The sequence below is a fragment of the Equus asinus genome, chromosome 2, assembly GCF_041296235.1.
Source record: "Equus asinus isolate D_3611 breed Donkey chromosome 2, EquAss-T2T_v2, whole genome shotgun sequence".
In the NCBI taxonomy this organism is placed as follows: Eukaryota; Metazoa; Chordata; class Mammalia; order Perissodactyla; family Equidae; genus Equus; species Equus asinus.
This window is the reverse complement of record NC_091791.1, coordinates 66,707,759-66,733,871: the sequence shown is the minus strand read 5'-3', so window position 1 is coordinate 66,733,871 and position 26,113 is coordinate 66,707,759. Positions and strand designations below refer to the sequence as shown.

Sequence of the window (26,113 nt, the reverse complement as noted above, 5' to 3'; positions counted from 1 at the left end):
GAGAAGGGCTGGTCTCCATGGAGCAGCGGAAGAGAGCCTGGGGTCTGCAAGAGCAGGGGCACCTTCTTTGGGCCCAGCCTGTGTGCAGGGCAGGTCAGACCTGCTCACGTTGCCCGGGCCCAGCTCTAGGCACTCATTCAGCGGGGACCTCAGCCTCTGGAGAAGGGGCCCTGGCCCTGCCTGAAGGCTTCTCTGGTGGGAGGACTTGAGCTACAGCAAGTCTGAGAGGAGGAAGGATATTCCAGGGGAAGAGGGCTGGATGGGAAGAACATTCTGGTTAGACTAGGCCCTTGCACATCCAGGGGTGAGAAACAGTGTTGCACAGTGGCTGAACGAGCTGGTTATGTCCCTCACTTCCTGTCACAGCCTCTCTGTACCTCAGTTTCCTTCTTGCTAAAATGAGAATGATAGAGGTATTTGCCCATAGGGGTATTATTTAAATAGGTTTAAATAAAGAACTGTCTAAAATGGTAAGAAAAGTGCCCAGTGTGCCAAAGGTTCTTAGCAAATGTTAGCTGTTATGAGTATTATCATTATCATCACAGCTAGAAGGTAGGCCACGTGATGTGTGTGTGCTTGTGCACGTGTGTGTGCGTGAGTGATGTGTGCATCCTCAGGATGGAGGGCTACAACTGTTTCTGTGGGTCCCTAGGGTTTGGATTTAACTCTGACACATTGAGGAGCCACAGACATTTCACTGACACACAACTTACCTGACCACATTTGTGCTTTAGAAAGTTCCCTGGGTGAAGGCCTGGGTGGTGGACTGGAAGTGGGCACGTGTAGAGGCGGGGAGGTAGTGGGAAGCGGGCCCCCACCACACCTGTGACAGGGAGACTGGGGAGCAGGACCAGATTTGAGAGCAGTCCAGGGGTAGAGCCCACTGGTCTTGATGTCTGATTTGGTCTAGGATGTTAGTAGAGGGGAGTGGAGACGACTAGCTTTCTATTAGAATGACAGTTGCTTAGACCCAGGGTCCATCCACTAGGAGAGGAGGAGAAGGATCAGGTAGGGAGGGCAGGTGGCATGTGGTCAGGGGGTTGGTGGGGTGGCCTGGTGGACAACTGTGCCTCCAGTTATGAGACTTACTCCATTTGAGCAGCCATCTAGGGAGTAATGTCTGGCAGGCAGATGGCCCTGTGGGATGAGCAGGGAGCTTAGCAGGGAGGCCTGGGGCTGGAGAGGGAGATGGGCTGTCTACGAGTGTTTTAGACCCCAGGAGAGCATGGATGCAGTGAGCCTTAATTGGGAGCAATTTTCCTTCCCAGGGGTCATTTGGCAAAGTCTAGAGACATTTTTGATGGTCAGGACTGGTGGGTGCTACTGGCACCTAGTGGGTAGGGGCCAGGGATGCTGCTACACATCCTACCATACACACAAAAGCCCCACAGCAAAGACTAATCCAGCCTCAAATGTCAGTATGGCCCAGGTTGAGAATCCTGATGTAGAGTGAAAAGAGAAGAGCCCAAAGGTGGAGGCCAGAGAAACACCCACATTTACGGGGTGCAGGGAGCTTGAATATCTCTGCATCTCAGGGAGTGTCTCTGACACCCTGAAGGGGTTAGCTGCCCCCTGGACTGTGATAATCACAAGCCGCAGGCCAGGATTACAGCTCTCACTGTGCATTTAACGGGGCGGGCAGAGACCTTCTTCTTTAACCTGATCCAAGATTCACCAAGGCAGGAAGCATGTCCTTGTCAGTTCATTCATTCATTCGGTACTAACTCAGCACACAGACCACTGGGCCATTGGATGCTCCTGTCCCCATCAGCCCCGTTTCAACCCTGGTGCTCTCTTCCCTCCTCTCCTCACCTCTCTACTTGGTCCAGGCCACACAGACATGTCCCGATTCTGGCGACCTTTGGTGCCTTTTCTCTGTCCACACCCCAATTTATTGCTGATCTCATAAAAAGCAAAACTTGGGAGAGAGAAGATTGAGTTTGCTTCTCGCAGCAGAATTTGATTTAGGGCCAAGAAGGTGGCAATTGCTGCAGAACGGAGATCGGCTATTTCGGGAGTGCTATGAATGATTTTTTCCGTCTCCAAATGACCTTACATATATTCTGTCCCCTGCCCGCCCCTGTGCTGGGATTGATGGGGGTGCTGCGACTGGGCTCCCGTGGGCCCCCACTGCTGCTCCTAATAAATCTGTCTGATGGGCAGAAAGACTGTGAGTACCTGGGCGGATGGACAGCTGGAGGGGCCGGCGATTTCACACCTGAGGTTTGGGGGACTTGGGTTCCATGGCGGCCTCTGTGGTAACCCATGCATGCTAACTTGATCAGATTGGGGCTGTCCACTGTCACTCAAGGCTCTGCCTCCTGGGGCAGATGATCTGGCACATTGGTCAGTGGTCTTTTAGTAAACCAGGGTCTGCCTTCTTCACCCTCTCTGCCTCTCTGCATGTTTGGTCCCCACCGATGTCAACTCCCCAGCTCTTCCCACATGCAACCACTGTTCCTGCCTCAGGACACCAGAAGGTGCCCCTGTCCTGAGTCAGGAGTTCAAAGACTTGAATTTGGGTCTCAAACCACTGGCAAAGTGGTCCACTTTGAGCAGATTTCCTCTAATCTCTGAGCCTCAACTTTCTAACTGTAAAATAGGGGTGACACTACTATAACTAACCTAAGATTATCAAGAATATCACAAGAATTTGGGTTGTGGAATCATGGGACTCAGATTTCGGTCCCAGCTCCCCTCTGGCTTAGTTCAGGGGTGTTGGGGTCATTCTTCTAGTCTTGGTTTCTCCATCTTTGATGAAGACCAAGTGAAATAGGGAGTGCATGGGCATTTTGTGATGCATAAACAATTTGAGGAAGGCTTCCCAGGAGCTTCTGCTTAGCACTTTTGGGGCTGGCTTGTTCTCTCTGCCCCAACCAGGCCTGGCCGCTGCCTGTTATCTTCCTGCCTGGGCCACTAGGCTACAGCTCTGGTGGAAATTGAGAGGGCGAGTCTCCCAGAAGGCACAGAGGTGGGTGTTTTCATAAGGAGAACATTTTGATTTGGCTGTATCAAAGTCCCCATGTCAAAATGAAAACCATTGTCCTTTATTTCCAAATAATGTGCCCCCCCCAGGAATCTTGACAATCCCTGACCACTCCCTCCTTTTCTTATCTCATCCCAGCTTCGCACCCCTTTGCTGGTCCCTACCTCAAGAGCGGAGCCAAGTGATAGCTGTGGAAAGGTGACAGATGGAGGGGTTTGGTGACAGTTGTTTCCACATCTTAGTGACTATAAAAAAATAGCTGGAAATCAAATGTTTGGTTTTTAAACTAAGTCAAAATGTCTCTTTATCAAAAGGGCTGTGTCAAACAAAACATGGAATCAAAAGCAGTTACAATTTCAGGCACCTACAGGACATGCAGGGGTGAAGGTGCCACCATTATGGAGATGTGGTTCTGTCTGCATGCCTAGGAAGCTAATTCTGTAGGAACCCAGTAGGGCTCAGGTCCTGGAGGCCAGCTCCTCTTGGCCACGTGCAAGAGCAAAAGCACGGCAGATGAGATGCTCGCCCTGAGGAAGGCGGTGAGCAGGCACTGGCTGGGGTGGAGACAATCATCCTGATTCTTCAGTCAGCTACATCTCCCTCTCAGTGAGCACATGCCCGTCAACTCCCAAGATCAGATGGAAGCTCAGATGCTAGGGAGCCCAGAGAGCTTTCCAACGGACGTTTCCCTAAAGCAAATGGGCTAGAGGAACCACAAGATTGGGCTGGTCTACCTGCCTCTCATGACCTAGCGGGAGTCAAAGAGGCTGAGTGCCCTTCTCAGAGCCATAGAGCCAGTGAAGGGCCAAGATAGATGGGACTCAAGACCCTGGCTCAGCACCCACTGCTTCTCACCACAGCGCCAGCCCTGCCTCCAAGACACACACACTCACCTTAAGTGGATTGTCTCTCTTCTCAAACTCAAAATATGTCAATTTTCACATTAAAGAAAAGATCTTCATTCTGTGGGTCTTCATGTGTGGAGAGGGCAAAGCAGCGCCTGGTGTATAAATAAGGGAGGGAGGAGGAAATGACATCAGATTTATGGTAAGCCTGCTATGTACCTGGGACTAGGTAGAGTGCTTCCCACGATTTCTGATACGATCCTGACAACAAACACTTGTGGCACCTACCCTTGTTCCTATTTACTGATGAAGAAACCAAAGCTTAAAAATCCAGTCACTTTCCCAGAGTCCCTCAGAAAGTAAGAAGAACAGAGCTGGGTCTGTTGCTTCCTATGGCTGAATTTAAGATCTCTGTCCTCTGGCAACTTCCATGTTCAGGAGTTCCCTCTCCCTCCCAGTCTCTCCCTGTTCTTTCGTTCCTTTGTTCTGTAAATACTTGATGAGCAGCAGCTCTATGCCAGGTGCTATTCCAGGCACTGGGGATACAGCCGTGAACCAAAGAATGATTAAAATCCTTCTGTTTGTGGGACTCAAATCTTAATGGAGGAGTGGAGAGGGAGATGGAAGGATGGACAATAAATACAATAATAGGTTGAACTATTTGAGCTTGCTAATATTCCACCATCTTGACTTACAAAAATGGCCATCTCATGTAGTTTAACCTAATCAGTAAAATACACAGCTGGTAATAAGTGCTACGGAGTAACATAAAGCTGAAGGGGGTGGGTTGGGGAACTCGGGTTAGAGGTGTCACCTCTACTGCTGTGCAAGGGCTCTTTCTAGCGCGCTCATAGGACCGTGCACACCTCGTCTCCCTCGAAAACTCCCAGGCTTGAGGTAGGAGCCCTAACTCCTTCTTGGGGACTCAAGGCTTCGCATGTTCCACCTCTGTCTCCCTGTCAGAACACAGCGTGCTCTGTCTGCCAGGGTAACTGGCCCTTAAAGAAACCGCCCTTCATGCCATTGTCTGCCGGCCTTTCAGGCCCAGCTGGAGCGGCAGCGCCTCAGAGTGCTTTCCTGAACCTTGCCCTCCTTCTCCCAGACACTTTTAATTGCTCCCGCCTCTGCATTCACACACCACTTTATTATAGCACTTAGAACTGCTCTTCTCTTTAGAAGATGCTGTGATTTATTCATGTGCCTCATTAATGGTCCTAATCCCAGTGGCTGGTTCAGGGCCTGGTATGCAACAAGGTTCATGGCGGGCTTAATGATAAATGAAGGAAGGAAGAAATACTGAATGGGAGCTACAGGGAGTAGAGAATCAGGAAAGATGGGGGCTTTATAGAGAGGGTCAATGAAAGCAGATCTTGGGGATGGGGGGATTGACCAAGGGAGAGGAGAGGGGAGGCTCGTGCCCTGCCCATCCACACTTGTCCATATTTGCCCATGTCTGCTCATGGCCTACCTGTCCACACCTGCCCATATCTGCCCATGTGTGGTGTGCCTATACCAGCCTGCCCACACCTGCCCACTTGTACCGCTTCCTGCCCTTCAGCCACCCTGGACTTGCTTTTCCTATGGCCTTGAAGGCTCTTGTCATTACCTCCCTCCCTGCAATCCCTAAGCACACTTGAGGAGGCCTCTCCCAGTAGCCAGACTGGGGAGGTTGGCCTGGACGAGTGCCTATATCACCCAGCTGTATCCCGTGGGATCCTCCCTGAAGCTCTGACATCTGTCGGGCAGTAGGGCACGGTGACTGAGTTGTTGGTTTTAGGATCAGACTGCCCGTGTGTTCAAATCCTAGCTGTGACCTTGGGCAAGTTGGTTGTCTTTTCTGTCATTCCTCCATCATTTCCTCTGTGAAGTGAGAATAATAATTGTCAACCCTGTGGAGTATTAGGAAATTTGCAGGAACTAAAACACATGGAGTGCCAGCCCAGAGCCAGGCACTTAGTAAGCTGTCAGGTGGCATTAGTTCTCATCATCGTGTCATCTCTCTTTCCCTTTGGGTGGACTCCATGAGGCGAGGGACCCTCTTGGCCTTGTTCTTTGCCTGGCACGCACATGAAAGAGCAGGCCAGTGGCTGTTGGGTTCCAGGAGGGATCAGCAGGGGCAGACTTGGAGCTGGGCTGAGTGGAGAGGAGAGCAATGTGACAGGGCCAGGCAGAGGATCCAGGGTCCAGAGCACAGGGTTTTGAGAGAGGGGAGAGACTGGGGCCCTCGACTGGAAAGAAGACCAGTTTCTCTCTTGTATACATTGACAAGTGACTCTGCCCATCTGGGAATGAGGTTGCCAGAGAAACCAGAGATGCCCCCAGCCCAGCTTTTCTCTACGACATTATATATTCTGGGCCACATCCCTCCAGTCAACACTTCCCCCCTCACTTTACTCCTTTTCTTACTCTTCCGTCATAAAAATCTCCAGATACAGGTTTTGTTCAAAGTGAATGAGGGAATAAATTCTCGGTTTCTGACAGGCCGACAAGAGAGAGAATTCTGTAATGGGAGATGTGGCCCTACCTTCTTGCCCTGTGGAGATTTGGCTGATGTTCACATCTGTCCAGGGAAGAGGGGACTGTGTTGGGGGAGAAAGAAAGAGAAGCTTCAAGGGGCTCCTGGGCCCATCTTGGGAACCTTAGTTCAGGTGGGCGGCCCGGGTGGGATCTCAGTCATTTGCTCTTGGCTAGGGGCAGGTCTTCTGGTTTGTCTACTTGGCTAACTGACAAGCTGGGTGGAACAAGCTTCATTTGACCGTCTCCCCTGGAGGGGAATTGGCAATATCTCCATACTGCCTCTATCTAGCAAACCTGCCTCCAGAAATGAGGCCCATCTCTGCATGCACGAGATTATTAGATGGTTCGCTGAAGTATTTTCTGTATGGTCAAAGATTGAAAAAAGCCTAGACATCCATCATGAGGGCATTAGCTAAATAATTTATAGTGGATTTACAGATCCAATTAAATACTCTGTAGTCACATGAGAAAAGGTAATAGGGAGCACCTTGATGCACTAATGTGCATTGGGCTCCAAGATACATTTTTAAGTGAAAAGGGCAAGGCATTCAATGGGTTGGAATGCAGATGATACTACTATTTGTATAAAAGTGAAGAAAATGAATATATATGTACAATAGTAGCATCATTTGCGTTATGCACAGTACAGTACTGGCAGCATGGACATGTATATTCATATACGCATATATGTATATATGCTTCCTCCCGTTTACCTCTGGAAGGAGAAAGACCTGTAAACAATGGCTGCTTCTGGGGAGCAGAGCCAAGAATTGGGAGGCTGGGGGACATGGGTAGGAAGGAGAGTTGTCAATCTTACACCCCTTGTGCCTTTTGGATTTTTTTTTTGAAGAAGACTAGCCCTGAGCTAACATCTGTGCCCATCTTCCTCTACTTTACATACCAAGTCTGCCACAGCAAGGTCCGCACCTGGGATCCAAACCGGTGAACTCCGGGCCACCTAAGCAGAGCACACGAACTTAACTGCTACACCACTGGGCCAGCCCTGCCTTTTGGATTTTGAATTGTGTGAATGTATTACCTACTTAGAAAATAACTATCATTAACATTTTTAAAAAGAGAGAAGCAAACGAGAAGTCTTCCTTGGCCCTCTTAGCTGAGGCTGAGGTCTGGGAGTGGGTCGGGTGAGGAATGGAGGAAGTGCCTGCGCAGGTGGGCGTAATCTGGGACCAGGCAGCTACATGTGTTTGGAGCATAGTTTAGGGGAGTCTTCGTAAGAATATAGCTGATAAAACATAGGGGATGGATGAAGACAGACTTATGTGTCATATTAAAGACTTTGGATTTTATTGCAGTGAGGGGCTATTGAGGGTTTTAAGCAGGGGTGGGACATAGGTTATACTTAGGAAGAGCCCCCTGGAGGCAGTGCGGAGAGTGGACTGGGGAGAGTCAATGTGCCTGAGTCTCCACCCTGCCTTTCCTGGCATTTGCTGATTTCATCTTCAGCAATTGTGATAGGTAGGTGGAATTAACTCTATTACACGTTCAGAAACTGAGGCTCAGGATAGTTGAGTAATTGGCCTAAGTTCTGGAAGCCTAGAGTCAGATTCAAACTCAAGTCCGCGAGTCTCTGGAGCCTGAGCTCTGTGTGCTCATAGATCTGAGAGCATCCCCATTCCAGCAGCCAAGCATCAGGTAAAGCATACTTTACTTCAAGTATTTAGCCAATTTAAGTCAATGGGTGCAACTGCAAAATCTTATCAGCAAGCTCCCACCAAGCACTGGTTGCTCTCCCACCAAGCTATGGCCACAGGCCATGTGAGTCCCTTGTCTTATCCAGTGGAAGCGATGCAGCAGATTTCTTTATGGGCTGTTTTGCTCTTCTAAAGACACAGCAGAGATCAGAGGCACACTTCTTACAGGATGTAACAGGACGAGTTAGAGGGAGGTTCCCTCTAGTTGGGCTCTGGGGGAGATGCGTTTAGCTCCAATCAAGCCAAGCTTCCAAATTTCCTGGTCATTTGGTTTGCATTTTCCTATCATTTCTTTGCTTGCATTTTTCTATGACTCCCATTTTGTAAATGTGAAAACTGGGACTCAAAGGGGCAGCAATTCACCTAAGGCCACCTGGTTTATCCACTGTAGAATCAGGTCTTAAACACTTGCTTTGGCACTCCAGATCTTTCTACCACAGCATGCTTCCTTTTCTGACTATTCATATGGGTTTATTTGATTTCTCATAAAACAAACCAGTAAATGCTTGTGATTTCTTTCACAGACATTCAGTACAGAGAACCCAGATACTCCTTGTCGTGACACTAGTGTTTTCACTGTTTGTATCCAGGTCTCGGGTCTATCAGACTCTGGGCCCTGGGGTGAAATGGGTGCCCACCAGAGGCTGGACCCAGTAGCTGAGGGAGACAAGGGGCAGCTCAAGAACAAGGCTGGGCCTCTGCTGTGAACACCACCACTGGCGAGTTTAATTAGGAGCTGGGGGAGGGGTGCACAGAAGAGAAGAAGGGTGCATTGTGTCTAGGGAGCTGATGAGGTCAGGCGAGGGGAGTTGGGAGGGGCCTGGGAATGAAGGATGCTCTGATTACCTCTGGGGAAGGCCCAGACTCCCAGGGAGGGTAGGTCTGCAGGTCTGTGCAGAATGCAGGCGGGACACACTGCAGTGGGACTGACTTCAGGTAGGCTGTGCCCCCTCCCTGGCTATAAATGGAAGATCTCTAGGCTCCCTGGGACTTCCTTCTGACTTTTGCCAATGACTAACACCAGGGTTCCCATCTCACTTCTGCCACTAACTCACTCTGTGATCTTGGGTAAGTCCCATGGGCTTTCTGAGCCTTAACTTTTTCATATGCAAACTGGGAGTAAATAGAGCTTGCTTTTTCTGCTTCCACATCATTTTGGGGAGGACCCACTGGATAAGTGGATGAGATCCAGTTTGGAAATTGTAAAGCACTCTTCAGGAGCACGCAACAACACTGATCACAACATACCGTCCCACCATTAATTCCACCGTCAACACCACAGCTTTACCCTGACCACTCTAAGCCTTCCTTTCTCGTGGTAATAGTAAGGTCATCTTGATTTGATTTAATTTAACTTTGCAACTGAAAATACTTTGTTATTTTTCTAATTCCAAAAGTAGTACATGTTCACTGTAAAACAGTCAAAAAACATTTTCTTTTTAAAGATTTTATTTTTTTCCTTTTTCTCCCCAAAGACCCCCGGTACATAGTTGTATATTCTTAGTTGTGGGTCCTTCTAGTTGTGGCATGTGGGACGCCGCCTCAGTGTAGCCTGTCTGCACCCAGGATTCGAACCGACGAAACACTGGGCTGCCTGCAGTGGAGTGCGCAAACTTAACCACTCGGCCGCGGGGCTGGCCCCAAGAAACACTTTTTTAAAACAGAAAAAAATCAAGATTTCCAGCTTGAACATTGTCACCATGTGATTGTGGGGAAGCCCTTTCTCTTTTCTGGGTTTGCTTTCCCTGTGTAGCCATTAGATCAAAGATGACAAAGTATAACATGTACACTGCCTGGATCCTGCCCAGTGCCTGTGGCAGCCTCACCAGAGGGCCACAGCACTTTTTCCTGCAGCACCTGCATGCTCTCTAGACTCCATCTCGACACAGCCTCCCACCACGCAGAGTGGCTGGGAGAAGACATCTATTGTCCATTGATGAGCATATGAGCTCTGATCTTCTCTGACATCTTGGATGAAAGAGGCCCAGGGTTCAGGCCCTGGAGAGGAGCTTGGAGAGTTCCTGAAGTTGTTTCAGTTCAATAGGGAGTTTCCTTTTGTCTGGTTCAAGCATCTCAAGTATTGTGCAGAGATAATGGCTTCCACTGGGGAGTTCCCTGAACATTTTCAAGAAATTAAAAAAAAAAAGGAATGAGTCTTGCAAAGTCAATGGAATGTAAGCAAGTGACTTAATAAATTCACAGCCACACAAAGGCTGTGCTCCTTCTTCGTCGCAGCGTGAAACTGGGTGCGGAGAAGGTTTGAAGCACTAGCTTCCAAAGCGCGTCCAGGGGAGCGCAGGGGCCGACACGAGCAGGGGCCGACAACGGCAGGGGCCGACACCGGCAGGGGGCCGACACCGGCAGGGGCCCGACACCGGCAGGGGGCCGACAACGGCAGGGCTCGGACACCGGCAGGGGCCCGCTTCGTGGAGGCGTTGTCATGTATTTCTCACATCCCTGGAACGTGAGTTATCATAATCCCCCATTTTCCAGATGAAGAAACTGAGACCTAGAGAGCAGGGGTAAGTTATCCGAGGTCATCTGGCTTATAAGTGATAAAGCAGGGACCTGAACCCAGCTTCTGAGGCCCCCACTTTTCTGGGGAAAACACACAACTGCCCAGTGAAACTTCCCCCATTTGGAATCTCTCTGTGGCGTAGAGGGGAAGTGTTTCCTCATCATCGATGCTGGAAAAACATCATCTTGGTGTTATCCTACACTGCCACCATCCCTGTGTCCATTGCCTGGTTGGACGGGAGCTCTTCCCCTCTTTGACGTGCTTGGGGCTGTGAGGTGAGAACCAGGCAGCACAGGGAGCCAGCAAGGTGGGCCTGGTCCAGCCAGCTCGTGGTTCTGGCTCCTCTCTGGGCTTGTCACTTCATGAAACGATGAGGGGACCCTACTGGCAGTCCCAGCACAGTGGATAAGGGGACGGCTACGGGAGCCAGCCTACCTGGGTTCTTTCCTCAGTTTTGCCACATCTTAGTTGAACTTTGAACCTCTCTGTGCCTCAGTTTCCTCATCTGTTAAATGAGAATAATGTTATGCCCTGCCTCATAGGCTTGCTGTGAGGATTGAATGAAGCAACTACAACAAAGTCAGTCTTAGCAAGTACTCAGTAAGTGCTAGCTATGACAGAAAGGAATCTCAGGGCTTGGAGCCATGCAGAGAGAAGCCAGGGATGACTTGGCGGCGTGGGGTCCCTTGCAGATTTCACCATGCCACACCCAGTTGGGGTAGCAACTGATAAATAAATGAAAAGCAACAGAATATATGGGAATACATAAGGAAGCAATTTGGTTTAAAACTAATTCACCCTGACCTTGTTTTTCCAAAAGGGCCTGATGTGGGCTGTTGCACATGCATTATAGATCTGCTTTAAGTATTTACTATGTCCCAAAGACAAGAATGATGCCCTTAAAGACAGGAATGTAGCTTCCCCCATATTGGTATTTCCTTAAGGATAAGCATCTCTTCCTGGAAACTAAGGACTAATTACCGACTTGCTGCATTCACCTTGTGACCACTGACCTGCTGACCACGGACCTGCTGTGTCAGCTAAACATCTCATGACAATAGTAAAAGAGATAATCCTGTCATATGTGATGTATGTTCTTTGTTCCAAGATGGCATATAACCACTCTGTCACTCTACTTCTTTGGTGCCCTTCCTTGGGGAAGGCAGGCCCTGGGCTATAGTCCTTAGATCTGGCTCATAATAAACTTACCCCAATTTTGATTTATAGATTGATTATGGATGATTTGCATCAACACACTTTTACCCTGGAGCTCTCTTCGCAGAAGCTGCAAAGCTTCATTCTAATATTTGGCTAAAGTGCAATGACATCAGCTCCTTCTCCAGGAAGCCCTCCTGGATGGGCTGGCTGGCCTGCTCGAATTCCCTGCTGTAGGCTCCTAGCCTCTGCTGCCGATGCCACCTTTTGGCCTCAGACAAAGCAGGCACCAGCAGTGGCAGCAGCCTGGCCGGCTCAGTGGCTTTCATGAAGCTTGAGCTCCCAGGAGCCTGAGCTGGGCTGGTCTGCTTTGAATGCTATTTGCATTGCAATAGGCGAGCCTAGCCTTCAATACAGGCCCTTCTCTTTTGACAGAACAGCCTCACAATTGCCTATTGACAGGGCACCTGTTCCTGCCCCAGACATTATGCAAATGCCAGCCAGGAGCGAAGCCGCCAGCCCCCAGGCCATTGTGCATTGAACCCTGATGGCACCCTGCCAGCTCCCAGCCGGCCTTTGTTCCCTGGCTGCGCTGAACACCCCCAAGGCCCCGCCCGAGGTGCCCTGAGAGGAGCCGCCTGCTGACAGCTACTTGGGTCCGTGCACCTGAAGAAAGACCCTGCGAGCGGGAGGCTCTCCCACACTGAGCCCAGGCTGGGAGCTCTGGAGGCAGCCAGGGACCGGCCCAGGCCCTTCACGCCCCTGGGGACCCCAGAGAGGGGCCTGGCAGGCGGAGGAGGGGGCAACACGGACTGTGCCATCTGGGAGAGAGGGATTATAGTAATCACTGTCACATCTGCTGAGGGCCTTCCAGCTTATAAAGCCCTCTCATGGCCGCTCGCCCTGCAAGGCACACCTGCCCCTTGAGGAGGTGGGCAGGGCAGGGCATTGTGTGCCTTTCACACAGGAAGGGACTTAAACCCCCTAGTGGGAGCTGGCTAATGCTGTACGGAGTCAAGGGCAGAGGGGGACTTAGACCCAGGGCTGTCAGCGTCTCTGCCCCCTGGCTTTTGGGTGCAGGGCTTCCCTTGTTTTCTTCCTCTTGTCTACCTGTCCTTGCTCATGGCTATGACTCCGCTGAGCCACCTTGGAATGCCCTGCACAACATGGCTCCAGCCCACCTCCTCTTTTTGGTTTCTTCATCCTCTTCTGTACTCTTGACTTCACCTTCACTCAACCCAGACTGGTTTTCCTGGGACCAGCAGCATCAGCATTACCTGAAACCTGTTAGAAATGCCAATTCCTGGACCCCAGCCAGCCCTGCTGAATCCAAAGCTCTGGGGTGAGTCTGTGTTTGAACAAGACTCCAGGTATTCTGATGCACAGGCAAGACTGAGGACAGCCGACCCAGATGGCTATTTCCAGTCTCTCCTCCATCTAAGCCTGGCTGACACTGTTTCCTCCCCCACAGCTAGGCCCCTCCTCTCCCGACCACCATGCCCACCCTTCCTTCTAGACTTCTGCTGGTGGGCTTAGAGAACGTTACTGAGCACCTGTCTGGTCCCAAGCTCAGGGCACCCAAGAGAAGGAGGCATACCTTCAAGAAACTCAGTGGGGTCACAGCCAGCTGTGTCATTCAGTATTTCAAAGCAGAGTGAGTGGTGGAGGTCAGTGGAGATAGTGGAGGGGTGCGGGGGGAGATGCAGCCTAAGACCTCAGGGGAGGCCCCTGCTGTATGTATGTGCTGCAGGCAAGGTCCATCTTGGGTGGCGACGGAGGAAGGAGGAGGAGAAGTGATGTTGGGGGTCACCCGAGTGGCCCAGATGTGCAGTCATAGTCTCCATGAGCTCTCATTCCATGTGGTTAACGGCACCTTTTTGTCTAGAAGGAAGCCCATGCTCCGGGAAGCAGGATGGGTGGGGGCTGCTGAGACATCCTGGAGGTGGAGTCAGAGCACGTGGAGGCTGCTCCAGCAAGGTGCCCTTTGCAAAGGTGTCAAGAATGGAGTGTTCCCACTGTCGTGGGGCCACCCACCTGCAGCTGCAGCAGCAGAAGTCTTTGGTAGGATGGAACCCCTGCTCCCCATCCCATCCCTGTGTCCAGTCCAGCTGTCTCTGCCCCGTTTCCATGCTTCAGAAGAGCCACTAGGATGGAGAATAAGAGCAGAGGCAGGCAAAGCGTGAGCATGACCCTGGGCACTGTCCAAGCTGCTCCCTACCAGCCCTTTGGCCCTGAGAATCTTTCACTCTGCGCCAAAGTGCTTTAAAGAGTTTGGCCCAAAGCCGGGAAATATGATCTCATGAGAGGCCAGAGCAAGGTTTCCAGAGCCAAGTGTTGGTCTGGTCTCACAATTTGTCTTCCTCAAGCGTTATCAGAACACTCTTTGCCTAAAAGACAAATCTAAAAGAAAAGTAAATAAAGTCAGCCCTCTTCAAGCATCTTCCTCAGCACGGCATTTGAGGCCCTTTAGGATCTGGCCCCGTTGCCTCTCCAGCCTGCTCCTAACCTGGTTCCCCACTTTGTTATTCTATCACCCCTCCAAGGCTTGGCCAGGTGGGTCCCTCTGCCTGGGGCATGGGGGCGGAGGGTGTCATTTCAACCCTCCTCCTCTCTGCACCCATCGGATTAACTTCTACTCATGTTTACAGACTCTCCTCAACTATCTCCTCCATTGGGAGGGCATCCTAATCTATTCTTCTATTCAAGAAATGTTTATGAAGTACCTACCAACTGCTAGTGTCCTGGGCTTCAAGGGTAAGGTGTTGAGAGAGAAATTGCCCATCTCTTGTGGAATCCCCAGTCTAGCGGATGAAACAGACCACTACATGATGAGGCCTGAATGAGGGTTTCAGTGGGCATGGGGAAGGAGGGCTAAGCGGAATCTGAGGGACTCTAATTGATGAGTCGTTCAGTTAGGAGGTGTATGACGGAGCGGAGGGAAGTAGGAGCGAATGCCAGGTTTCCAGATGTCTATGGCAGAATTCTCCCTGAAAACTGAGAGGCAGATTGGGGGTCAGATGGGAAGATGGAGAGTTGAGTTTTGGCTGAGCTGAGTTTGAACTATCAGTGGCACAGGCGGGAAGAGATGACCACTGGTAGCTGGTTGAGGGTCTGACCTTCAGGGAGGGTCTGTGCTGAGACTGCGCACTGGGCACCAGAGTACTGAGGTGGCAGTAGGCCTTGGGTGGACTTTCCTGTCCTCCCAGACAGAAGTCATGGCAGTGTCTGTCTTTTGGGTTCCTATCCTACATTCTCTCTCTCTTCCTAGCACTTGGCCTGCTGTGTCCCAGTCTGCCGGCCCCACTGGTATTGGGAATACCTAGGAGGCAGGGGTGAATTCTGGTTTCTGGATGCCTGCTGTTTAGTGGCTTGAGGAGGCCTTGATTGCTTTGCAGCCTCACCCGTGTGACTCACATCTCTACACTCATGTCTTTGAGGAAATGTCCAAGAGCAGCATTTGGAAGGAAAAGCCCCCTCCAATAAGACTTGTGCTGCCAGTGCCATGGCCCCCAGTGAATCAGCAGCAGGCTGGGACCAGAACCACCCTGAGAGGGAGATGATGTGACCCCACTTCACAGAGGAGGATCAGGAAGGAGCAGTGATGTTTTCTGATTATACTGTGATGTTAGAACAGCAACAGCACCTTAAGAGGCTGAAAGACAAAGATCTACTTTTGCAGAGTGGGGAACAGAATCCCACAGGGGAAGCCACTTGCCCAGCTCACGCAATGGAGAGTGTGTCCTGACTCCTGGGTCAGTGCCTGTTCCAGTGTACCATCCTGTCCTCCAGGATAGGTAACATCCTTGGCAGGCTTGGGTTTCCGATCACAGGAGAAACTGCCTTGTCAGGCCATGGCAGACACCAGGCCCAGACACTCAGACTGCCTGAGCATGTAATAGAATGCCCCGATTCCCACAAGGCGTTTGGGAAACATTGACTCAGGCTCTGTAATTCTTCTTGAGCATCAGCTGAGAACCTGCTGGGTGCTGGCCATGGGATGTGCTTTGGTACAAGTTATCCCAGTGAATCTTCCCAGCAACTTTCAGAAGCAGAAAACCTTCCTTCACTTTGCCAGACGAGGCAGCGGGGGTGGCCGGGGCGGGGAGAGTGGGGGGCGAGGGGCCGATGGATTAGGCTCTGCCTCCCCTCTGTCAGTGGTGAGGGAGGCAGCAGAGTTTGAGGCAGGCGCCCTCGTACCCCTTCATCTCTCCACCACGAAGCACAGGCTTCTTCTTGGTCCCTATAGCTCCTAGCTTTGAGAAGGGGACCCCTGGGATCCCTTCAACTCACAGATTTGCTTTCGAGCTCCATTGCAGGGTCTTCCCCCTTGGATTTATTTCCACCTGGCCCAGGCAAGGGGAGACAGCTTTGGACTGGGTGGCCCAGAATTACACACAGTTGGGCCACCATGTCACCCAGGGACCCCGGCCAGGTCCTTCTCCCTCCTGTGGTCTCAGTTTCCTCATGTTCTCAATGTTGAGGGTGGGCCCACTTTCTATTTGCAATAGTTGGTTTTAGCCCTGGCCAGCTTCTCCCGTGTGGCAGCCGTTCACGGCTGCAGAGAATGACTTTCCCTCTGTGGGCTTTGTAGAAAGTTCCTTGGGAATTGAGATTCAGCCTTCCCCCTTCCCCAGTCACCAGCCCCTGATTTACAATCCAGATAAATTGTGTTCTCTTTGTGACTTGAGTCGAGTGGAGGATGATGGAGCAGGAGCCCCTTCCCCGGCTTTCACAAGATAAAACCGTTGGCTGAATGGGCTCTCGTATGACTCTTTGAAGGTGGCTTCAAGCCAAGAGGGGACCTGTGGGCCTTTGTCCCTTGAGGGGTGTCCCCTCCCCTTCCACAGCTTACACATTTCCACCGGCCTCGCTGCTCTCTTTCCATGTGGATGTTCCGCTGGCTCTCCTGTGTCTTTTTAAGCCACCAATTCTCCTTGGGGGAAGGGCTCAGGCTGGGTCCACTTTGCTTTCAAATCCAGACTTAGGCATATTTATCAAGGGTCGACCATGCGCCGGGCCTGGGGTCAGCCCTCCTCACACTTTGTCTCTCTCTCTTTTTAAATCTCTCTCTTTTCACCATGAGGTTAGTTTTATCATCCATTTTACCAGGGAAGACACTGAGGCCAATGGAGTGAAAGGAGCAGCTGGGGGCTGTGAGCTGGTGTGAGATGGAGCTGAGGCTGAGAGCAGATCTGCTGCCTTCTTCCCTTGTCATTTTGTAATTTCCTTGTACAGTGTTACCATGTTAAAACAGTGAGGGCCTGAAATGGCCTCCACGGGTGTCTGGTGGACCGCAAACTTCTTTTCAACCCCCATGGCTGAGATATCTTTTCTCAGTTCTCAGCCATTAGGAAGGTGACACTCCCAAAAAGGGACTGCAGGGAAAATGGTCCACTGTGATGGCACCAAAGCCACCCACTGCCCGAGTCTGAAGGACCCATAGTTAGGTGGAGTGTTTCATTCTGGCTATAGTGCTCACAGAATGTTCCGGAAACAGTAGAGTCTGAGTCTGGCCGGCCTGCCTGTCTGAATTTCAAACCTGGCCCTGCACATATAACTGTGGGATTCTGGGCAAGTAAATCTCTCTGTGCCTCAGTTTCCTCATCTGTCCAGCAAGGTTAATAATAGCGCCTACTCTGTAGGGTTGTTTTAAGGATTAAATAAACTTATATGCATAAAATGTGTGGCACTGGTCCTGGCACTTTGTAGGTATTTGTCAGCAATAGTCATAGTGCACTGGTCTGGGAGGGGGCTGGGCAATTATTCTGGCTTTTTTTCCTCCTGCTGTGAGTCCCAGGGCCTGGGGCCCAGATGAGGAGCTGCAGCCTAGGGGTCCTGCTTGTCTGGTCCTTCCCTTCCTCTCAGCTGTGCACGGCTGCCCCTGGTGGGTACTTGGGGAGCAAGGAGAACCATTTCTGTGTCCTTGGTTCCTGGGAACCAGCTGGGGCATACACGTCAGGCTCTGAAGATTCCAAGACTGTGTTAGTCAAATCTGGTGCTCCACCCAGCTCTGGCTGCGATGGACTCCAAATGCTGCACAGAGGCCTTGGTGCTTAGGAGCTGCTAGGGCATCTGTGGCCCTGCCTCAGGCCTGGGTACTGTTACTTGAGCCAACATGAAATGTGGCCTGAGAATCCTAGGAAATGGGCGGAGGCCCACAGAGCTCCCACTCCTGGCCTGGCCTCTGACAGGTGGTGATGTGGTACTCCCTGGGCAGCCATTAGCCCAAGTGGCAGTGCAGAAATTTATTTTGGAAGCCCCTAACCTGGTATGACAAGCCTTCCTTCCTCGTAGTCAGAACTGAGCTCTAGATAGGCAGGTTGGGCAGGACATAAAGGGCAGCATCCAGCCCAGCTTACATGGCCTCCTCCATTGACCTGCCTTGCTCCCCTTCCTCCCGGCCTTTAACCAGCCATTCCTGAACCGATTCAGTGTGGCAGGTGCAGGTGGGTGCTGTGGCAAAGCCAGCACAGCCCCTGACCCATGGTTCTTCTTCTTGTGGGGGAGGCACTAGCCATGTAGGATGCAGTGTGATATGGGCTGCAAGTAGGGAGATACAGGCTTCTACAGGAGCCTAGCCTAGGCTGAGTATGTGTATGGGGTACCTAAAAGGACTTTCTAGGGGACATGTGGAAGCTGAGATATGATGGACAAACTAGGCGTCAGTCTCCTCATGGGCGAAATAGAGAGTATTGCAGGCAAAGACAGTGGTGTCTGCAAAGCCAAAGATTTGGAGGTGGGGAGAGGAGAGGGGAAGGGAGAGGGAAGAAGAAGAGGAAGAAGGAGGTAGAAAGAAGAAGGAGGAGCGAGTAGCAGCAGCGGCGGCAGGAGCAGGTAGTTCTGTCTGGCTGGGCATCTTGTGTGAGGTCACAGTGGCGCCGCTGCGCTGGAGAGGTGGTCAGGACCAGGTAAGAAGGTCTTGGTAGCCACACTATGGAGTTCAGACTCTGCACTGAGAAGAATGGAGGCCTCAGGGGTTTGTGGCAGATGAGTTTATTCTCGCTTTAGGAAGACCAATCCAGCTTCATTTCCGTGGGCAATGGTGAAGGGGAGGAGGCAAGCTTGGATGCAAGGGGGTGTCCCAGAGCTGCTGTTGTCATCCAGGCAGGAGGGGATGGTGGCTTGGCCCAGGATGGTTGCTGTAGGGATAGAGGGGGACAGACAGATTTAAGAGTCATTTAGTGCTTTATGATTGAGTGAATGTGTTAGCAACTGACAGGAAAAGGGGAGGCTCAAGAATAACACCTCTCTGCAACATTCCTGCCAAAGTTTGCACAGCCTCTTCTTGCATACTTCCCGTAACAGGCACCTCATCACCCAGTTTTTAGCAAGGTAGTACTCACTTACTTCAGTTTAAATCTGTCTACCTGAGGATCTTAAGGCTGCAGAACCAAACCTGAACTGTATTCTGCAGCAACTTTCCAGGAGTTTGAAGGTGGTGTTGTCGCAGGGACTCTCCTTTTCTCTGCCTTCATCATTTGTATTGTTGTCAGTACGTGAATGTCCTAAGGTTTCTTCATCTAACTTGGACATTTTATTCTATGCTATTGTATTTTATTTTTTGGTAAAAAAGAATATCAAATAATGACTTTACAGAGAGAGCCACACCATCCTGTGGAGTAGAGTAGCCCCGTCACCCTGCTCAGCACATTTTCTCTGGTAGATGATTCCAGGAAGAAGTCAAATTCTAACTGGCGGTTACTTGGCATGTGTGAGAGGAGAGCCAAGGCAGTCAGCTGACTGATGTCAAGATGCTCAGAACGTAAGGAATTTGCCCAAAGTCGCACAGTAATGAAAGTGGCACAGGAACTCAAGTCCAGGTCTGTCTGGCTGCAGACGCTGAGTCCACGACCTGGTTCCTCTCCTGCTCCTCTGCAGCAAGTGACAGACAGGGGCAGGCAGGAGACCAGGTAGGAGGCAGATGCAGAAATCCAGAAGAGAACCACGAGGCAGGAGTGGGGAGGGGAAGACTCTGGGGGTAGGTCTGACTTGGGTGACTTTCATGGGATTGGCTTAGCGGGGAGGGGTTTTGGGGAGCCGTCAAGGACCCCAGGTCACTGGCTCCACTACTGGGGGGTGGTGGTATTCTTTGTTCCCCTGGGAGGTGTCCAGCAGGAGCCGGTCAGAGTGGTGGCAGGAGGCCATGTTGAGCCTGGATGGGACATGGAGTGTTGGAGGTGGCAGAGCAGACAGCGGCTCTGTGCTGAGAAGCATCCCTGTCATTCCTGTCTCCTCAGTGACTCTGAGGGCAGAACCCTTCTGGTCAGCTCTGTGGCTGGCCATGTGCCAGGCCCAGGACAAAGAATCCTGGCCACTCTGGCACAGGGCTGCTCTCTGTGGGGGCCTCTCGCCAGCACAGCCGAGTGGCTGCTCGTCCCCACTCGAGACTGACTGCCTCTCACCACTCAGCAGGGCCAGGCCATGGTCCCCAGAGCCTTGCTTCCAGGAATCTCCTTGCTGCCGGTTACCAGCACACCCGGGACATCTGGGGACGGCGGAGCTGTCCCTCTGGAGTCAGGCTGGCTGATCTGGAAGAACGTGGGTCAGAACAAGCTCAGAGAAGTTCAGGGCTCAGACAGCTCATTGCAGCCTTGTAAGGAGGCAGCTGAGCAGTGCCGAATGCTGTCGGAGGCCAGAACACACTGCACTCAGACACTCTAATCAATATTGGCTGATGCTGCTGTCTGGAGGTGGCCCTGACAGCTGTGTGACCTTAGAGCTCTCCGAGCCTCTGCCTCCCCCTGGGCACAGAAAGAAGTAATCACCTCTCCTGCCTTTTCCCTCCTGCCCTCTTCACAGAGTCGTCGTCAAGAGCAAATGAGGTAATAAAGGCGGAAGCGCATTCTCAACTCCACTGCAACGCTGTGTGGGAGGCCAATCAACCCAACTCATGTGAACACGCGCACACAAACACACACACACGCCAGATGGAGAGAGACGAAGTAAGTCTGGAGAACATGTCCAGAGAGAGAGAGAGATCCTGGCACCCGCTCACCTAGTCAGAGAGAGCAGGAGACAGAGAGATAGAGACCCAGGGAGATAGATACACACAGAGAGAAGGGAAGACACAGACAAAGATACACACAAAGATAAAGAGAGAAAGAGAAAGACATTTAGACTCATGGCTAGACAGAGAGACACACAGAGAAAAAGAGAGAGAGAGAGAGAAATGAGGAGAAAGAGGGAAACAGACAGTGAGAAACACTGAGAAAGAAGATATTTGGGGCAAGGAAGAGAGGCAGGGAGAATTGGGGAAATCAAGAGGCATTGAAAAATAGGGCAGAAGAGTGAGTGAGTGAGCAGAGGAGGGGGTGAGCCAGGTCAGGGGCTGGTGACAGAGGGACAGAGTAGGGGATTCAGGACAGGGCCAGAAGTAGGAAAGGGGTCGGGACTGAGAGCCTGGCTGGCCCAAGCTTCTGAATGGGCTTCTGCAGCCTCTGGTCCTGGCCCTTCTCCTGGTCAGCATGCTCAGAGCATGAGACCAGGTGTCCTGAGGCTACCTAAAGGTGGGGAAGTCTTGCCGTGCCCCTGAGACTGCCATAGCCAGTGGACACACCAAAGTTGTGCCCCCAGAGAGGCCCAGTGAGGAGAACTGAGCTTCCAAGTGAAGTGACAGGCTGCCCAGCACTGGTGGACATTGCTCAGAGTGGGTCTGACGGCAGGAGTCTGGGCATTGGCCTGTTCCTGCATCGTATCTGACGAGTGGCCTGATACAAAGTTCTCCTTTCTAGGCCTCAATATCCCCTCTGCACAATGGGTGCTATCTCAGGACTCTGACACTGAGTTCAGAGACCCAGGCAGCCTGGCATCGTGCCCTGTCCCCTTGAATGAAGGCAGGAACACCCTTTTCCCACTTTGCAATGATTATTTTAAAACTGAGTTTACTTGTCTTTCCAGTTCCTGATTTCTGTGCTCGTGGTCTTTGTCCACCAGCCCCTCCAACCTCTTGATGTGGTATCTCCTCTCCACGTTTGGCCTGGGAAAGCCTGGGACCGTTGGTGGCCTCCAAGGAGCAGCATCACATTACACGCAGCTGGACCAGGCCCCAGGACAGCTAAATGGCTGTCATCTGGGCCCTGAGGCACCGGAGGGAGGAGTTCAGGGCACAAGGAGACCTATGTAAAGCATTTTCTGTTAAAGGAGGCCCCTGCTTAGCGAAGAATCCACATCAAGGATCCAGAATTGGCTGGTGCTCTGGGCAAAGGTCAGGAGAAGGGAGTGGGAGTGGAGTGGAGTGAAGTCACAGTGCCCTCTCTTCCTTCAGCTGGAGCCCCCTCCCTGCCCAGGTTGTGGCCACGGTGGGAAAGCCTGGAGAGATGTGCCACTCTTTTCACCCATCCCTGCCCAGGCTCCAGGGGCCCCCAGATGTGGTAGCCAGCAGCACTGCTGGCTGGAGTAACCTGGGGCCTCTTGGGGATAGGAGTCAAGCTACACTTTTGGCTTTGAAGGAAGGAGAACATCCTCTTCAACAGAGGGTGCAGAGGTCACATCTCCTGCCCAAAGTCAGGCTGCTGGGCAATCTTTTCTAGAACCAGGGTGGAAATGCTGACTTCTGACTTGAGAATGTTGGGGACAGTGGCCTGCTCCCAGGGCCTGTTTAAACAAGATGGGAAGCCCTTCCCGAGGAGTGATATACTGAGATACAGGGTGCAGCAAGTTCTTGGAGCAGAGTTGAAGGGGGTGATGGTGGTGATGATAGTGGTGGTGACAATACCAATGATAATGATCATGATTGTGGTAACGATGATGGTTATGATGGTGAAATGGTGACTGGTCTTCACCCCAAGATCCGACTCAAAAAAGCGGGAGGAGCCTGAGTCAACCTTTGTTGAATTCCTCTCCCTAGTACAAGGCCTTGCACTTAGCAGGTGCACAGTAAATATTTGTGAAATGTGAATGAAGTCACCCACCATGCTGAGAGTCTAGACATGGCACCAAAGGTGGGAAGCTCAGGCAGTTGGAGTCAGCACTGTGACTTAGGCTTCTGGGTGCCAAGACCTTCTGCTGCCTTCTGCAGCCCCCTCCCCAGGTGTGACTTGGGAGGGTTGTCAGGATAGTTGTGTTTGAGGAAGAACCAGGGGAGATAAGAAACTTTCTTTTCTCCATGGAGTGGCCTCCATGGCCTCTCCTACCTTCTGGAGTTTGGCACTAGGGAAGTGACTGATTTGGACCTGGGCTGGGCTCTGTATAAAAGATACTGGGCCTGTTATTGGCACAGTCAGGGAAGAAGTCCTTCCTCATTTCCTTTGCCTCCATTCTTGCCAACTCTCTTTCTCATTCCCTATTTATCAAACCTTTCTCAGGCTTCTGCCCTGTGCCAGGCCAGTGCTGGGATGGAACAGTGGAAAGGCTGATACCAAAGAGAGAAATGCAGTCCATGGGTCACAGGAGGTCACTGACTAGTGAGAAAGTGACCATAATGATAGGATTGTCAGTTGCTGTCAACATGACTAGATACTCGGGTGGGAGTGAGGACAAGGGCTTTGAACCCATGTGGAAAGACTGATCCTTTCTTTCCAGAGGCAGGGAATTGGATTTGGGTCTTGAGGGATTAGCAGGATGCAGGAGTCAGAGAAGGGGATGGGATTTCAGGCTGAGGGAAGAGCATGTTCCAGAACAAAGGTAGAAAGGTATGGGATGCTCACAAAAGTGTTTGGTGGGGCTGAGCCTTGTGTTGTTGGGTTACAGGATGGGCTTGGTGGGAGATGGGGTTAGAGTCAGATTGTGAATGACCAAATGCTAAGGCATTTGAACTGTGTTCTGAGGGGAGTGGGAAGTTACAGACCATGATGGTCATGATCCTATCTGTGATTCAGGAAGAACATCCATGCCAGGTAGAGGGTTGGTCAGCAAGGGCATATTTAGAGAATGGGAGACCTGGGAGGGGGCAAGGATAATGATGATATTGATGATAATAGTGGTGATGGTGGTGAAAATGGTGGATGAGGTTGCTATGATGATGGTGAGATGATGAAAGTGGTGGCGATGATCATGATGGTTGTGGTGATGACGATAGTGGAGAAGATGATGGCTATAATGGTGGTGATGATGATGGTGGTGGCAGTGATGATGATGGTGGTGATGAGGATGATGATGACAGTGATGAAGGTGGTTATGAAGATGGTGAGATGGTAATGGTGGTGGTAATGATGATGGTTGATGGTGATGATGATGGTGATGGTGGTGACGATGGTGAGCCCTGACCAGGACAACAGAAGTGAGATGAAGAGGTAGGGTTGATTTAAGAGCATTTGATGATAGGATAGATTTGGATAGGGGGAGGTATGAGGGAGAGAGATGATCAGAGTTTCTGGTTTGGGTGCTAGAGTGGCCAGGGACCCTCATCCTGAGATGGGAACCCAAGTAGGAGTTGGTTTACATGGGCAAGAGGTGTTTTTCTTCTTGGGCAAGTCATGTGTGAGATGCCTGGGACCTCTAGGAGAGGTGTCCAGTGAGCAGGGAGCACTCAAGTGTGGAGCTCAGTAAGACAAAGATTTGAAAGTCGTTGGCAAAGCAGCGGGTCTATGTGCTGTGGGGGCCTGCACACCCTAGAGAGTGCATGGAGGAATAGGAGCAGGACTCAGGATCCTCATGACTACCTGGCATTTGAGAGGTGTACAGAAGAGGCAGAACTGGGGATGGGGATTACAAAGAAAGCCAAAGGCCCAAGGAAGAGCCCAGGAGCTGCCTGTGGCTGGTGATGGGCACTGGGGTGAAGCTTTGCTCCCCATCCACCTCCCCCGAAGAGTTACCACTGATTGTTGACATGCCAGCTTCTAAGTAAGATGACTTTTGAAAATAGAGCTCTATGCAAAAAAATCCCTTCCTAATACAGATAGGGAAACTGAGGTTCAGAGAGAAGAAGGGACATGCCTAAGTGACCCATTGTGGTGGCAGATTCAGACCCCCTGCTACCAGCCCAGTGTTCTGCTGTGTGACACACTACTCCCCATACTCTTGGGGAGATGGGGGTGGGGGCTGAGAGAGCTTACCATGGGGGTGCCCTTCTCTTCTCTACCTCAACAAGCCTTACACAGCCCCCGAGGCTGTTCAGAGAGGGGTCTCAGGTGGGCAAGCCCCAAGGGGTGAGTATGGAGTGGGTGTGAGGAAACTCCCCCAGCACCCTGAACATTGCCTGAACCTGGGTGGTTGGTCCAGCCCAGACATGGCACCCATCAGTGCACCATGGGGCCCACCCAGGCTTGGCTGGCAATGGCAGCCTGGCCTGTCCTGCCCTCTCCTGCTGCAGGCCCTCACACCAGGCTGGAATGTCCTCAGGAAGCAGGTTACCTCTCTCCAGGGGATGCTTCTGGATTCCCATTTGCAGCTCCAGCCAGCATGTTTTGCAATGAGCTTAGAGAAAGCATTCATTCCGGGAAGAATTGGGGAGTGGAACGCTCACTGCCAGCAGGGGTATGGGTGAGGGTGCACAGGGCTGCGGGCTGGGCTGGGCTGGGTGAGGTGGGGGTGGGGGCGGGGCTGGTTGCCTGACTGGCCCATTCCTCAGCCCTCAGGGACTTTGGCCTCTGGGCTGTTTTGTCTGTCTGCTTGTCCATCTGGATTAGAGAGGCTGGCTGGCTCACGCTGGCTCCCCAGACTCTGCCTACTATAAGGCAGCTTGAGCTTTGTTTTATTTTATTTTTGAAAATTTTGGAGTATGACTCAAAAGTGATTACTAAATGAAAAGGCATACTCACCCCAAACCCTGCTCCTTCTCCCCATGCCCCCTTGCCCTCATAAGTAAACTTTTTCCCCCTGATTTTGTTTTTTCATCCCGTGTTTCTATTGCAAACATAAGCAGCTGCACAGCTCCGTCTGGCTTGCCCTCATTTCTTCCCCAGCAGAAGCAGTTTATGTGCATTGCTCTGCACCCTGTTCTTTTCCATTGGACAATATACCTAGAGGTCACTCCCCGCTGGTCACACGGAGGTATGCACGGTACTCTGTCGGGAGGGGCTGTGCCCTAGTTGTTTCAAGCATCCGAGTTTCTAAGACTAGGCATCCAGGAATATGACGCTGATTCCCCAGCTGGGCTTTCTTTGTATTTGTTTTCCAGAAACCCCAACCACAGGTGTGAGAGTCTTCCTTCCTTTAGTATAGACCTGCGAATGCCAGGTGCTTCCCAGGGTCTCCAAGCTCATTCCCTCCTTCCCATGTGGGTGGCATTACTGTTCACATTTTGCAGGGGAGAACACTGAGGAATTGAGAGGTGAAATAATACACCTACAGGAATAACTAGTGGGTGCTGAGGTCTGGGGTTTGAACCCAGAGCAGTTTGGGTCTAGAATCCTTCCTCTTCTTGATGTCACACTGCTGGAGAACAGGGAGCTACCCACTCCTAGGTCTTCCGCAGCCAGGTCAGCTCCTGAGCCCAGAGAGG

General features: G+C 51.5%; 2 long non-coding RNA genes across 2 annotated transcripts in view; both read left to right on the top strand.

Annotated features, from left to right (window-relative positions):
* LOC123281786 (uncharacterized) overlaps window positions 1-26,113 on the top strand; it is a 120,266-nt gene that overhangs the window by 48,759 nt on the left and 45,394 nt on the right. The window lies entirely within an intron of this gene.
* LOC139046212 (uncharacterized) overlaps window positions 20,542-26,113 on the top strand; it is a 29,062-nt gene continuing 23,490 nt past the window's right edge. The window contains exons 1-2 of the long non-coding RNA XR_011505967.1: window positions 20,542-20,675; window positions 21,631-21,937. This is a non-coding gene — a long non-coding RNA (uncharacterized lncRNA). The remainder of the gene's footprint in view (window positions 20,676-21,630; window positions 21,938-26,113) is intronic.